Here is a 15,731-nt window from a genome sequence, read left to right on the forward strand (position 1 = left end):
AATGAAGTAATAGAATTATGTTGGTTATTTTCATTTTGAAAATAAACCAGTTCTTCCAAGGAAGTTGAAAAAGCTTGGTGTAGATATTGGTGTCAGGTAAGTCTGACTAACCGCCCGGTGCTGTAGCCCATAGTGAGGTGACCCAGGGCAAGTGTAGATAGCTAGGTTCCTCTCCTTTTATAGTTCCTTCATTCGCAGAAACAAGCCCTGGAATAAGGAAATACAAGTATGCCATGTCATTTACAAGAAGGGGATTTGAATCCCATGATGGCTGATTTGAATTTTCAGTTTCATGCCATTTAACTTTTTTTTTTTTTTTTAAACCATCTTAGTTTTCTCCCGTTTTTCTTCTGCCCTTACAGACCTGCTGCTAGGCTCAGGAGCCAACTGTAAGTTGCTTGTTAGAGCTGGGAGGTCAGAAGGAAGTTGCCTCTTAGGGGAAATTATTCTCCCTCAGCCTTTGTCTTACATATTAATGCATCTTTCCTTTGGGATCATTTTAGTAACCATTCAGAACTTTCCTTTTCACTAAGAAGTATGAAAAACCATGGCAACATAACGGACAAAATTCCCAAAAGTGTACTTCTGAGATTTTGTTTTAATGTGTGCTGATAACTTTAGTTAAAAATGTTTAATTGACCACTAAATTCAAACCCAATTTCCAAGTGCTTCAGATGATCTGTCCTGGCTCTCTCTATATTCTTCTTAGTGTTTTGAAGGATGCTGAAGGATTCCCTGTAACCTGCATTGCTCACCCTTTATTTTTCTAGTGTTAGAAAAGGGCTTTCCTTCTCCACTGTTCCTCTTTCCTTTGTACCAAACTTGTATAGAAAATACCTTTTTCCCTGCTATGGATCAGGCATTGGAAGTAAAATCCTAAAAACTAATACAAGTGAAGAGAGGAGACATCACAGCGGGCACTTTTTATACCTGAAACCAAATAATACTTACTTTAATTCTTTCCTACTGGATGCTGAACACATCTGACTAGGAAAATGTACTTACTGAGCCTTTTGATGTCATGACTTTCGGCCTCTCTGGAACAGAGGCCCCTTGGACTTGCATTCCTACCACTGATCTGCTATTTCACTTTAATAATCTCAACCTGATGAAAAGGACTTCAAAGAACTGGACTAACCTTTTTGGTTTTCTCATACCTCATTTTTGATCATTAGCCAGATACAATACCTTAGAAACTGACGCAGTTCTCTAACTTGCCGTGGAGGATAAATGGCCATGTCTAGGATGACACTAAAGTCTGTGGTGAATGTCCCTAAAGCACAACCGGATTCCACTCAGAAAAGTGAACCGATTGCGCTCCGTTCTTTCGGGTCAGAGGTTGTTTAGCCGGGTCTCTGTTCAGATGCAGAGCTTTTCATCGTGGTCTTTTTAAACCAAGCTTGTCTTCCTTTTATAAACCTGCATACCCTTAAGCTTCTCTGGCAAAAGAAAATAAGGAAGGATTAAGTGACTAAAGGACGTTTATTGGATAAAAAGCTGAGACAAAGCTGAGCCATGTCTTGAAGGATCTTTCTCATTTTCTTTGTACCCAACTCTCACTTTAGTGTAAGAGTATTTGCATCTGTTCCCATCCTATTAGCTCTTAGAGAGGGAAATCAATTCCAGTCACACGTGACCATGATGAAAGATGTTTCCTCATGAAAAATGCCAATACAGATTTTTAAAAATCTATTCCAAATGCACTTTCTAATTTTTTTGCTTTTAAAATGGCTTCTTGGAACCAGATTTATTGTATTTGTACTTAATTTTTGTTCTCATATAAATGTGCTTTTTCTGACTGTATAGAAGAAGCTTTGTTATGTAATTTAATAATAAATTAGAAATCTAAATGGTTGTGCCTGTGGTTATTTGTATTGAAATGGTACCATCGAGGAAGTTTGCGATGATAATTATGAAATCTTTGATATCGATAAGTATTCCTCGTGATGTCCTAAAACCTAGAGTGAAACAGTACAGGTACTGAAAAGCTGCCCATCACCTATCGTTCAAAACTATTGTATGAATATTCCACTGATAACTTAGCCCTAGAAATGAAGGACAATCTCTTCTCAAAATGAAACTTGAGAAGGTATGATGGCAATGTAAAATTGTAGAATTTAACAAGAGAAATGGGTTTTTACCCTCCCTAAATAATGACTTTTTATCCTAAAGACCAGAACTTGATTCTTCAATACACCAAAGAATTTGAAAATCCCTCATGTTCCATTACCTCTCCAAATGTCCTTATTCTTATTTTCTACTTCCTTTTTTTTTTTTTTTTTTTTTTTAAGATTTTATTTATTTGACAGACGGAGATCACAAGTAGGCAGAGAGACAGGCAGAGAGAGAGGAGGAAGCAGGCTCCCGGTGAGCAGAGAGCCCAATGCGGGGCTTGATCCCAGGACCCCGGGATCATGACCTGAGCCTAAGGCAGAGGCTTTAACTAAACCACTGAGCCACCCAGGTGCCCCCTTCTTCCTTTTTAAAAATTACAGTTTAGGGGCACCTGGGTGGCTCGGTGGGTAAAGCCTCTGCCTTCAGCTCAGGTCATGATCTCAGGGTCCTGGGATCGAGCCCCCATCAGGCTCTCTGCTCAGCGGGGAGCCTGCTTCCTCCCCTCTCTCTGCCTGCTTCTCTGCCTACTTGTGATCTCTGTCTGTCAAATAAATAAATAAATAAAATCTTTTTAAAAAAATAAAAAATTAACAGTAAAATTGAAATAAAATGCATGCACCATAAAATCCACCCTTTTAAAATGTACCAAAGGGTGTTAGTATATTAGTTGTGCATCTAGCACCACTAATTTCAAACCATTTTAACCACCCCAAAAAGCAGCACTGTCCCCATTAGCAGTGACTCCCTGCCCGCATCTCTGGCCTTTTTATCTGACCAGACTGACCAGAATGTTCTTACTGCTTTGGCCACCCCAGTTTTCCCCCTCTCATCCATTCAGTTTCCAAAGTACCCACTTTTTTTTTTTTTTTTTAAGATTTTACTTACCTATTTGACAGAGAGAGAGATCACAAGTAGGCAGAGCAGCAGGCAGATAAGAGAGGGGGAAGCAGGCTCCCCACTAAGCAGAGAGCCCGATTCCAGGGGCTCGATCCCAGGACCCTGAGACTGTAACCTAAGCCGAAGGCAGAGGCTTAACCCACCAAGCCACCCAGGGGCCACCCCCCCACACTTCTTTCTTGGGGTCCTGACCTCCTTTTGGCTATGAACGTGTGCCCAACCCTGTGTGTGTGCACCCCCACGTAGACCTACATAAAATCCAGCACCACTCTTAGGTTAGCCATCCCTCTTACAGATAAAGGGACAAGCCCAAAAGGATTCAGCAATTTGCTCAAAATCAGAGTGAACAATAAAGCAAGGATTTGAATCTTGAGGGCTTTTTGATGCCAAATACTGTGCTAGTTCCGCAAGATACAATTTAACTTGTGCTGCATGATTATGAGAGGAGTTAGGAAAGAACCACCAGTTTGGCCTGGTTTTAAAAGTGGTACATTTAAATCTCATTTAAAGTCCTGCAGCTTGATTATTTTCAAGGAATACGAACTAGTTGCTGTGATTGCTTGGTAAAGTTTTCCTTTGTAAATCACTTCCTTTACGAGAAGTAATATAATGCATTGAGGTTGTCCAAAAAAAGTGGGGGGGGGGTGGTTTAGTGGCCTTAAGTGGACAAACTTCCTGTTCAACTCTTCCTACCTTCTAGTTTAGAACCTCACAGCTCTTCCTAGAGACGGCCGACTATGGCAGTGGTGTGCTGCATTTTCCTTCTGGGTGGAATGGCTTTGATGGGCCGCCACTCCTATGGAACCTGCCCTCTCCTTGGGAAAGGATCTGAGGCCCTGTCCCAGCATGCCTTGTCTGATGGCAGGGATGCCTAGAATTTAAAAAAAAAAAAAAAAAAGCCGGCTGGAGAATCTCACTGAAGACGTTTATTATCAGGACATTTTCCCTTGTTTCTCTACAGCAAAAGCCAGGAGGAAAGTATATTGCCCTCCTGAAGATACAGATTTGCCGACTGAACTGGAGCAGAGAGGAAAGCACTTCCACCAGACGCCTTGGGCTCTGCTCTGCTCCGCTAAGATTCCCCACCTTGGCAGACCTCCTCAGCTTGCAGAGCTCTTTATTACTAACTCTCTGAAAAGACTTAAAAGCTAAGATCAGGTGCTGAATATCTGCTTAGAGGAATCCCAGAGATCACTTGACAGTGTTCTGCTGCTCTCATGAAATTATCATCTAATTTGTTACCCTGATCTGTGGTATTCAGTTTTCCTCCTTTGGGATACAAAGCTCTTAGGAAACCGTCACTTTCTCTTAATTAGTGCATTTCTTTTAGATATTCTCAAGCATCCAATTAGGTCATGCTTTTGCTGGTGAAATTGCTTACAGCTTGAGGGAGAGCAGGCAAATATGATTGGTAACTACTTTTAAATCACTGCTGAAAAAGTATGGTTTAAACATAATCATTTCCCCCAAAGTGATTATCTCTAAATGAGTGTGGCACATAATTCATACGATTCTCCCGGATATACGTGCACTCATGGATAATGTGCTAAGAATACGGCATCTGTGTTTTTCACTCTGGAATAAGTCCTCAGTCCCCACCTTGTCCTCTCCTGTCCCCTGTTGCAGGTCCCACGAGCTGGGGCCCTGTTGTTCATTACTGACTGCGCGTGCCGGCCCTGAGCTGGGTGTCCTGCCTCTCATCTAACCCCTCAACGTGCTCTGCATACAGCTGCCTAGTTCATGTTCCTGAACAACAGCCAACCTCTTAATCTCTCTGTTCCAGAATAGCTGGCAGCTCCCTATTGCGTTTGCCAGTGTGGTGTGTGGTGGCCAGTGCGGTGATTGCACAGCCAGGGCCACGCAGGGAGGGAGCCCGCTTGGCCACCAGAGCCCCCACAACCCCAACAACCATCAGCTGCCCTCGTGAGCTGCACACTGCAGGGCTGCCTAATGCAGGAGAAAGAGCAGATGTTTTGTATTCTGCCGCTGGATCAGACACTTCTGGGTTACCGGCAGTCACCACACCGCTCTCGGATCAGCTCGCTTATCTGCAAAATGGACTCTCAGCAACTTGATGCAGTTGTAAGGATTGAACCAAGTAAAAGAGAACAAGGGTATAAAATTTCTCGGAATGTTCTCCAGAAATAATGGCAGAGATGGGGGCAGTTTAACACTAGACCTCAAGTCTCTGGGGGCCAGGGCAGTGTTCTGTTCTTAGCCTCATGTGCATGAACTTTATGCAGAAACTGTCACACAACTCTTCTAAATTCAGTGAAATCGGACTCAGAGCCCCATCGTCCAGGGCTTAGGGAAAAAAAAGAAAGGGAAGGAAAGGAAAAAAGAAAGAAAGGAGGGAAGAAATGAAAGAAAAAGAAGGAAATAATCTTAGTCATAATTGAATCGCCTTTCCTTTGCCTCTGGGTTGTGCTTCGAAGAGTCTTTCAGTGTCTAGAACGTTGGGGGCAGGCACTCTGATCCACACTGAGCCCCACTGATACATTCACTCTCTGAGCCCACCGAGTCCTTGAAGCCACTGGCCACTTTGCCTCCATGTCACCTTTGGACACAGGGATCTTTGCCAAAGTGCTCCTGGGCCTGGGTCTCAGCCTCCCTGGTGCACCCCAAACCACACCTATTCCCCTGAGGTGGGAGCACGGTGAGGGACGGGGACACTGGCAGAGGGCCAAGCCCAGCTGAGAGCAGTGATCGCCCCCCACCTCCCACTCTGCCAGCGTGCTCCCTCAGTCCCCTGGCTCTTCCCACCTTCCTCTTTCCCTGCCCCTCCCAGGATGAGACACCACTGTCCCAGATGCAGACTGTCCAGGTCTCCTCTGAGGGGCTGGGGAGGTGAAGGATGGGATGCTAACTTCCTCAGGTGCTCCTCCTCACCCTTCCCCTCACCCCTGCTCCCCCCTGCCCCGGCCATAGCCTCCATACCCGGCACAAGGTAGGCATCAAGTGCTTGTTGAGTAAATGGAAGAAGGAATTAAAACAAAACAAAAAACACCACAAAGTTCTAACACAGATTTTCTGTGTCTAGAAGTCCAGCTCTCAGGGGTCGTCCTGCCCCATATCCTCTTGTCTCTGCAGCTCCGAGCAAAGGCCTCCCAGAACACGCTGTGATTTGCCTGCTCCTGAGAGCTGGGGACTACAGAGTTGGAGTCCTTCCACACCCCTCCCCACGGGACATTTGGCAGTGTCTGGAGACAACACAACTGTCACAACTGTGGCAGTTCATGGGTAGAGGCAAGCACGGCGCACAGGACAGCCACCCACGCCGGTGGGCAAAGAATCATCCAGCCCCGAGAGCCAGAGCGCCCGTGTTGAGAAACCCTGGCTCAAACTGAATTCATGTGAAAGTTGACAGCATCCCTCAGGGATGAAAATTACTCAGAGAGGTCCCCTTGCCACCGATTCCTCCTCACTGCCCTTGACTGGTTCCAACTGCTTATAAGGCAGAGCCAGCACACGTGATCTTTACCGCCCCTCGCCTGCCTTTCCCTCCTGCTTCACCCCACCCGTTCCTCAGCCCTGCGGCATACATACTCATACATACTGGCACTGTCCCGGAGTGACATGATGTGCCAAGGGCTTTGTAAATTTCCTCCTTTGGAATGAATGACCTCCTTTCTAAGCCTGCCTGTAAAACACATCCTCCTTGTTTGAAAACCCCACCTGTGGGAAGTAACTGCCTAATGGGTGTGGGGCTCCTTTCTTGGGGTGAGGCACTGTTTCTAGAAACACATAGAGGTAGTGGGAGCACAAAAATGTGAATATGCTAAATGCCATTGAACTGTACACTTTTTTAAGAAAGATTTTATTTATTTGATACAAAGAGAGAGAGATCACAAGCAGGCAGAGAGGTGGGGTGGAGCAGGCTCCCCACTAAGCAGAGAGCCCGATGCGGGGCTCAATCCCAAGAGATCATGACCCGAGCTGAAGGCAGGGCCTTAACCCACTGAGCCACCCGGGTGCCTCTGAACTGTACACTTTAAAGTGATCTACATTGGGGCACCCGGGTGGCTCAGTCGGTTAAGCATCTGCTTTCCCCTCAGGTCATGATCTCAGGGTCCTAGGATCAAGTCCCACATTGGGCTCCCTGCTCAGCGGGGACTGCCCCCTCTCCCTCTCATGCTCATTCTCTCCCCCTCTCTCGCACAAAAATAAATACATCTTTTAAAAAGTGAACAATTGGATCACCATAATTAAGATAGGAGACATATCTATCACCCCCCAAAGTTTCCCTGTGCCCCTTTGTAAATCTTTCCCTCTAGCCCTCCTCACCCCCTCATCCCCAAGCAACCACTGCTCTACCCTCTGTCTTTATTGATTAGTTGACATCTTCTAAAGGTTTATATAAATGGCATCATGCAATATGTATGTGGGCCTGGCTTCTTTCACTTAGGATAACTATTTTGAGATGTATCCACATTGCGTGTACCAATAGATGATTTCCTTTCTTCTTGCTGTATAGTTTTCCATTGTTTGAATGTAGCAAAATGTGCTCGTCTACTTCGCTGCTGTTGGACTTTGGGATTGTTCCCAGTTTGGGACCATCATGAATAAACCTCCTGTGGACTTTCACACACCTGTCTGCGCATGGGCATGTATTTCCCTTTCTCTTAGGTAAGTACCTAGGAGTGGACGGACTGGATCCTTTGACCAGCCTCCGTTTAACTTTTTAAGAAATTGACAAGCTGATTTCCAAAGTGTACCATTTTATTTTTTTTTAAGATTTTATTTATTTACCTGTCAGAGAGAGAGAGAGCACAAGCAGGGGGAGGAGCAGAGGGAGAAGTGCGCTCTCTGCCGAGCAGGGAGCCTGAGACGGGCTCAATCCCAGGACCCTGGGATCATGACCTGAGCTGAAGGCAGACGCTTAACCAGTTGAGCCACCCAGGTGCCCCCAAGGTGTACCATTGCATAATCTAGTCTATGAGAGTTCTAGTTCATTCACATCCTCACTGACATTTGGTATAATCTGTTACATTTTAGCCATTCTCATGGGTGTGTAGTCATGTCTTGTTGTGGTTTTAGTCTCCATTTCCTTAATAACTAATGATGTCGAGCTCTTTCCAGTGTTTCTCACCTACATATCTCTCCTGGTGAAATGTCTGTCTAAATCTTTTGCCCACTTTTATAGGTTATTTTGTGTGTGGAATATCAGGAAAGGTATTGGAGATGGTATGAGCTGCCGGCTCTAGGAAACGGAATGAGCAAACTGGAGGCCACAGTCGAGAAGGGCTCTTCGTTTCTCACCCTGTGAATGCTGCCTCTTATAATTGTTTATAGTGTTTTAAAAGGGAAATAGGCTGCTTAGAAAGATGTCAGTTTTGAAAGCGTGTTTTATAACAGATGGAGGGAGACTGCTCTGTTTAGCCAAGAGCAGTTCCGACACTCCGCACTGGTAGGAAATTGGAGCACTGAAGCCTTAATGGAACCGTGAGCTTTTTACATCGCTTTGTATTTAATCATTCATGGTGGCACACCAGGGGCAACACTGCTGCTGGGCCACGACTCCTCTAAGACCCCATCAAACAGGGCTCGGTATTTATGGTTTTGTTTTATTTTTTCATTAAAGAGATTTTATTTATTGGTCAGAGAGAGTGAGTATAAGCAGGGGGAGCAGCAGGCAGAGAGAGAGGGGGAAGCAGGCTCCCTGATGAGCAGAGAGCCCAATGCGGAGCTCCATCCCAGGACCCCGAGATCATGACCTGAGCTGAAGGCAGATGCTTAACTGACTGAGCCACCCAGGTGCCCCTGCTTTGCATTTATGTTTAAGTGAATATGGTTCCAACTTGTTCATTTCCTCCCTCTTCCCTGCTGAAGCTGGCTTACTGAAAGAAGACCAAAGGCTGGCTCTGCCGCCCTTGTCTGTGATAGATTTGGTAAAGTTTCCTTCCCACAGCCTGCTTCCCGCTTCCAGCCCTGCTTCCCACCTGGGACATGCCTTAGATTTGTAGGTGTTCTGATCCAGGGGAGGTGACTGCCTTGTCCAAGTTCATGTCCTTTTAAGAAAGCAGTGGTGAATTAATAAGAAATGCGTTATCTTCTGAGACCTCTTTGTGACTCTGTTCTGGTCCTGCTCTTTGATCCAACCCACTAATTAGTTCATAAAAATTTCACATAAACTAAAATTCATCTCCTAGGCTGGCCTGGGCTCTATCAGATTAATATTTAACCCCAAGGAAGCATGGACATTTGCCTTAAAGAAGTTCTTGATTGTAGGGAAGGATCTATACTGTTGTCATTATTTGAATGTCATTAACATTTTATTCCTGCCTAAAACTCCCTGTATTCCTCTTTTGAAAACAGGAAATTCTTATGAATCAATTCACTGGTTCATTCATCATATAGGGGTTTTTGTATTACTTTTTTCCTGACAAAAGAAATGTGTGTTTATTATGGAAATAAGGATTGAGTAGGAAAATTCAAAAATTCCCTGTTTCACCAACTTTCCATGATAACAGCTAACACTTGAAATGGTTTTCATTTTTGAACATATCCGAATATTGACGTGCATATATTTTTTCTAAAGTGGGGATCATGTGGTACATATTATCAAATTTTTTTCAGGGAGTAGAGCATACACAGCTTCTATACCATTACATTTTCATATGAAGCATATTTTGCCATGGCTGCTCTGAATTTCACTATGCAGACACCCAACTCCTGGTTGTTCAATTATACAAATACAGCCAACACCCCATTTTTCTTTAATTTTTTAATTTTATTTATTTATTTTCGAGAGAGAGAGAGCACAAGCAGGGGAGAGGGGCAGAGGGAGAGAAAGAGAGAATTCTATACACACTCCATGCCCAGCACAGAGCCAAATGCAGGGCTCAATCCCACGACCCTGAGGTCATGGCCTGAGCTGAAATCAAGAGTTGGACACCCAACTGACTAAGCCACCGAGGGGCCCCAACAACACCCTATTTTTTAACTCTAAAGTGGTTTCCAGTTTTTACACCATTATAAATAACTGAGCAACACTTGATTTTTCTTTTCTTTTTTTTTAAGATTTTATTTGTTTGACATACAGAGATCACAAGTAGGCAGAGAGGCAGGCAGAGATAGAGGAGGAAGCAGGCTCCCCACTGAGCAGAGAGCCCGATGTGGGGCTCCATCCCAGGATCCTGGGGTCATGACCTGAGCCAAAGACAGAGGCTCTAACGCACTGAACCACCCAGGCACACCTTGATTTTTCTTTTTAAAAATCCTGAAAGAAGGAAACACTCTGCCAATTCTCAAGACATCTGCAGCCTCTTCCTTCTTTCTGTGTGTGTGTGTGTGTGTGTGTGTGTGTGTGTGTGTTTTGAATTGGACCTAAATGAGCTCTCCAATTTGCATGAAGAATGTCCAGGCTGTTTCTCATAGATATACGAAAGAGGGATCCCAAGGAGGATGATGCCAGAGTAGAGTAGCATTTGCCCAATTAGACTGAGCCAGGAATAGTTTTCATGGAAGAAAGGCTGCAGAGAACTAAGTAACCTCCCCTGGAAGGTTCCTTTTAAAACTCTAAGTCTCGGGGCACCTGGGTGGCTCAGTCAGTTAAGCACCCAACTGTTGATTTGGGCTCAGGGCACGATCTCAGGGTGATGGGATCAAGCCCTACTTTTGGCTCCACACTCAGCCGGGAGTCTGTTGGAGACTCTCCCTCTCTCTCCTTCTGCCCCTCCTCCTGCTCACTTGCTGTCTCAAAGGAATAAATATATCTTTTAAAAATAAGTAAATAAATAAACCCTAAGTCTTGTGACCACTGCCTGTTCTTTGGAACACTCCCCCTCTTATTTGTTGGTTCATTACTATGACCATTCTCAATCCTTGTTGAACACTGGAATCACTTGGAAAAGAGGAGTTTTAACACTATGTATATACATATGTATATATTTGCCAGATCTATCCCAGTTGGACTTGGGATGGAGCCCAGACATTGGAATTTTGTTTTCATCTCTCTAGATGATTCCAGCTTGCAGTCAAGACTGAGAACCTCTCTCTGCTTTTGTGGCTTTTTACTCCTTCAGTGAGACTTGAGTCGCTGCCCTTGGTGCTGAATCTCTTTAGGCTGCAGGCTACTCTCAGGGAGTCCCCGCTTCCCACTTGGCTCGGCCAAAGTCATAAGCAGCTGTTTCAGAAACGCTGATGCATGGAGGAAACAGTATCCCAGCTGGCTCTTGCTGATTAGGGTGAAAAGATCAGCATTTCACTACAGCTGCATCCACCTCCCTAGACAGCCAATTAGCCACAGAAACAGCAGACACTGCCTAAAGGAGCTCTTTCAGGGCTGAGCTTTTAATGCCCAGAAGCACATTAGGTAGCTAAACAATACTATATTCACATCAGGCAAAACCATCTTGCTTCGGGTTGCAGTATTTGCTTCCTGGAGAAAGGGGGCCTCGCCTTAGAGCTGGAACTTGGTAGCATCCGGATTGGGGGGGGGGGGGGCGTGTGTTGCATTCTGGAGACACAGATGGCAATGGAAGAGGGAACATTAGACCCAGAGTCAGAAGATGTGGGTTTGAATCTCCTCTCTACTTTTGTCTAGCAGCAGGACCGTGCAATTAATCCAGCTAATTGTCAATTCCTTGTCTATAAAAGAGGATAAAGATGGGTGTCATAATTATGTCATAATTATGCACTAATTACTTGTCAGAGTTATGGGAGATACCGTTCATAAGCATAACAACAAATCCAGGGGTGCAGGGCTGACCTGACAGAAGAGAGATTTTTGAGTTTGTACTAATGATCAGAAACCAGGTTTCTAAGGCTTCCTCAGTCCCCGTTCCTGCTGATGTAGGGGAGGAGAGAATGAGCAGGGGGTGGCGGCTGGCAGCCATCTTCAACAATGGTAAAAACACCTAAGGGGGATAAATGTGAGATCTGTTCTGTGTGGTGGTAGGGGACAGACAGTTGGAGCCCAGTAATCAGGAGTTTAACAAGCCCTCAGGTGATTCTAATGCACACAAATGGCTAAGAACTACTGGTCTGGACGTTTCTTTGTATGATACCCACATTCTGTTTAGCCATCCTACTATGGTGAATAATTGTCAGTTTGGACCTATTACAAAATGGGCTGCTCTGAACATTCTTGAACATGGGTTTTGGGACACATACATACACTTTTTCGGTTGGTTAGGTAAACATAGGTAAACATACTCTATTAGATTATAGATTTAGGGACGCCTGGGTGGCTCAGTTGGTTAAGCAGCTGCCTTCGGCTCAGGTCATGATCCCAGCGTCCTGGGATCGAGTCCCACATCGGGCTCCTTGCTCCGCAGGGAGCCTGCTTCTCCCTCTGACTCTGCCTTCCACTCTATCTGCCTGTGCTTGCTCTCACTCTCTCTCTCTCTCTTACAAATAAATAAATAAAATCTTTAAAAAAAAAAAAAAAAAAGATTATAGATTTATACATATATTTAGAATACTTACCTTTAGGATATACTGTCATGGTTTTCTTTTTTTTTTTTTTTAAGATTTTATTTATTTATTTGACAGAGAAAGATCACGAATAGGCAGAGAGGCAGGCAGAGAGAGGAGGAAGCAGAAAGCCCGACGCTGGGCTCGATCCTAGGACCCCGAGATCATGACCTGAGCCGAAGGCAGAGGCTTTAACCCCTGAGCCACCCAGGTGCCCCTGTCATGGTTTTCCAAAATGACTCTCCCAGTTTCCATTCCAACCAACAACGTATGAATATTCCAGTTTCCACATCTTCGTCAACACTTGGCATTGTCACTCTGAATTTGCATATGATCCATAACTCCATTTGTGGGTATATGCCCCCAAAGAAATGAAATCAGAGGTCTCTAAGAGTTACATGGACACTGACATTCATAGCATTATTCACAATAAGCAAAGGGTGGACGAAATCAAAGTATCTGTTGATACTGTTGATGAACGGATATGTCATCTGTTGATGAACGGATCAACAAAATGTGGTATGTGTGTCCCGTGGAATACTGTTCAGCCCTAAAAAGGAAGGAAATCCTAATACCTGCAACAACATGGATGAACCTTGAGAACATTAGGCTGAGAGAAACCAGTGACAAAAAGACAAACACTGGGGCGCCTGGGTGGCTCAGTGGGTTAAGCCGCTGCCTTCGGCTCAGGTCATGATCTCAGGGTCCTGGGATCGAGTCCCGCATCGGGCTCTCTGCTCGGCAGGGAGCCTGCTTCCTCCTCTCTCTCTCTGCCTGCCTCTCTGCCTATTTGTAATCTCTGTCTGTCAAATAAAATAAATAAAATCTTTAAAAAAAAAAAAAAAAAAAAAAGACAAACACTGTATGATTCCACATATTAGATGAGGCACATAGAGCAGTCAAATTCTCAGAGACAGAAAACAAAATAGAAAATAATGTGGTTGCCAGAGGACTCAGGGAGGGGGGGCAATGTGGAGTTAGGGTTTAACAGGTGCAGGGTTTGCATTTTGCAAGATGAAAGGAGTTCTGGAGACGGATGGGGATGGTTGCTGCAAAGATGTAAATATATTTAACATGACTTAATGAACCGTACACGTAAAGATGAGTAAGAGGGATGCTTGCCAAAACTGGAACAAGGGAAAATGGGCGTGTCCCCAGCGCAAGGATGACATGTAAATTCATGAAGTATTCCATTTTTTTTTCAAATGAATAAGATGGTAAGTTTTATGTTACATGTATTTTACTGCAATCAAAAATGAGGACTGAGGGGCACCTGGGTGGCTCAGTGGGTTAAAGCCTTTGCCTTCGGCTCAGGTCATGATCCCAGGGTCCTGGAATCAAGCCCCACATCGGGCTCTCTGCTCAGTGGGGAGCCTGCTTCCTCCTCTCTCTCTTTCTACCTGCCTCTCTGCCTACTTGTGATCTCTCTCTGTCAAATAAATAAATAAAATCTTAAAAAAAAAAAAATGAAGACTGAACACTGTGGGTTTAAAACTGAGGAGAGATTCTCTGCTGTCAGGGTTGAAGCCAAAGATGTCATTTTCATTCTGCCAGTGCTCCTGGCTAGCTGTGTGTAATTACAGTAACTTAGGCATTTATAAACCTTTGGGTTCTCATCTGTAAAATGGGAAAAGTAAATCCCCTTTAAAAGAGTTTGACACCCCTGTGACATATACTCAAATGAGTTTATGTGAAAGGTAAGTGGTCCATCGGAGATGTTCAGTAAATGTTAGTGGAGTGTGAAACTAGAGCTTCTGGGAGTGGGACGGAGGATCTTATGATTTGTCCCCGGGTAACTGGCATTAAGAAGGAGACTGAAGTTTATTTTGTTTTTGTTTTTAAATATTTTTTTAAAGATTTTATTTATTTAGTTAGTTAGTTAGTTAGTTGACGCAGAGAGAGAGAGATGACAAGTAGGCAGAGAGGCAGGCAGAGAGAGAGGGGGAAAGCAGGCTCCCTGCTGAGCGGAGAACCTGGTGTGGGGCTCGATCCCAGGACCCTGAGATCATGACCTGAGCCGAAGGCAGAAGTTTAACCCACTGAGCCACCCAGGCACCAGCCCCCTCCTTCTTTTTTAAAGGTAAAATCTTTGAAGAGAGAGAGTGAGCACAAGCAGGGCGAGTGGCAGGCAGAGGGAGAAGCAGGCTCCCTGCTGAGCAAGAAGCCCGATGCTGGACTCGATCCCAAGACTCTGGGATCCTGACCTGAGCTGAAGGCATTTAACCAACTGAGCCACCCAGGCATCCCCAGGAAACTAACGTTTTTAGTGAAAATGAAAATCTGCAATTTGCTATTTAACTCCTCTGTGTGCTCTACTAACCATCTGTAAAGGAGGTGACTTCTTCAGGTCTGTTCTCTCCAAACACAGGCTCATGTTCCCAGATGGAGGGTTTTCTTAATTTCTGCTGTTCCTTCTCTGAGGCAGGAGAAGGCTCAAGGGAGGTGGTTTTCCTTCCCAGCAGGACCAACTATCCCCCTGAGAATGAGCCTCCAGTGTTCAGCTCCCCCCAACCATACCCCGCCACCTCGCCGCACCCCTGATCTGCCCTGGGGAGATCCCCCCTGAGCAAGGTAAGCATCTTGGGGCAGAGGGCTCTTGGGACTGCAGGTGCTGGGTCATGCGTGTCTCAAGGAGGCTCCTTGGGCAGGCAGGACTTTGCCCTTGTTGTGGGTGAGCCAGTGAGAGCTGCCCCAGGGGCTGGAGGAAACATTCAGGAACAGACTCCCCAGAAACCCCAGAAACATGAGCAGCAATCCAGAGTTGAAAACTCTAAGGCCTCTCATTAAAATAATGGTTTGGCCTGTGAAGTTAAATCCATACAAGATCTCTGGGGCACCTGGGTGGCTCAGTTGGTTAAGCCACTGCCTTGGGCTCAGGTCATGATCCCAGAGTCCTGGGATCCATCCGCATTGGGCTCCTTGCTTGGCAGGGAGCCTGCTTCTCTCTCCGCCTCTGCCTGCCTCCCTGCCTCCTTGTGCATGTGCTATCTCTCTCTCTGACAAATAAATAAATAAAATCTTTAAAAAAAAAATCCATACAAGATCTCATATTCTGGTTTCAGAAGTGCTGATGGCTGTAAGTGACCAGAAAGAAGACTGACGGCCTCGGTGGAGGCAGCTGGGAAAGAGCCCAGATTTGGGGAACAGAGAGACCTATGCTGGATTTTAAACTATAGACAGTCAGGAGCTGTGGTGTTGGATCCCACTTGGGAACGGTTGCTGGTGGGAGACAGCAAGTGCGACAGGCGTCTCTAAAGCTGCACTGAGATACTTTTTGGTTTGGAAAGAGTGAAGACCCAGAG

At 45.1% G+C, this 15,731-nt stretch overlaps 1 pseudogene; it reads left to right on the forward strand.

The window, feature by feature from the left end:
- Positions 1-13,530: 13,530 nt before the first annotated feature.
- On the forward strand, positions 13,531-13,629 carry LOC131817207 (U6 spliceosomal RNA; annotated as a pseudogene).
- Positions 13,630-15,731: the final 2,102 nt, after the last annotated feature.

The sequence above is a fragment of the Mustela lutreola genome, chromosome 15 (genome assembly GCF_030435805.1).
Source record: "Mustela lutreola isolate mMusLut2 chromosome 15, mMusLut2.pri, whole genome shotgun sequence".
NCBI classification, from domain to species: Eukaryota; Metazoa; Chordata; class Mammalia; order Carnivora; family Mustelidae; genus Mustela; species Mustela lutreola.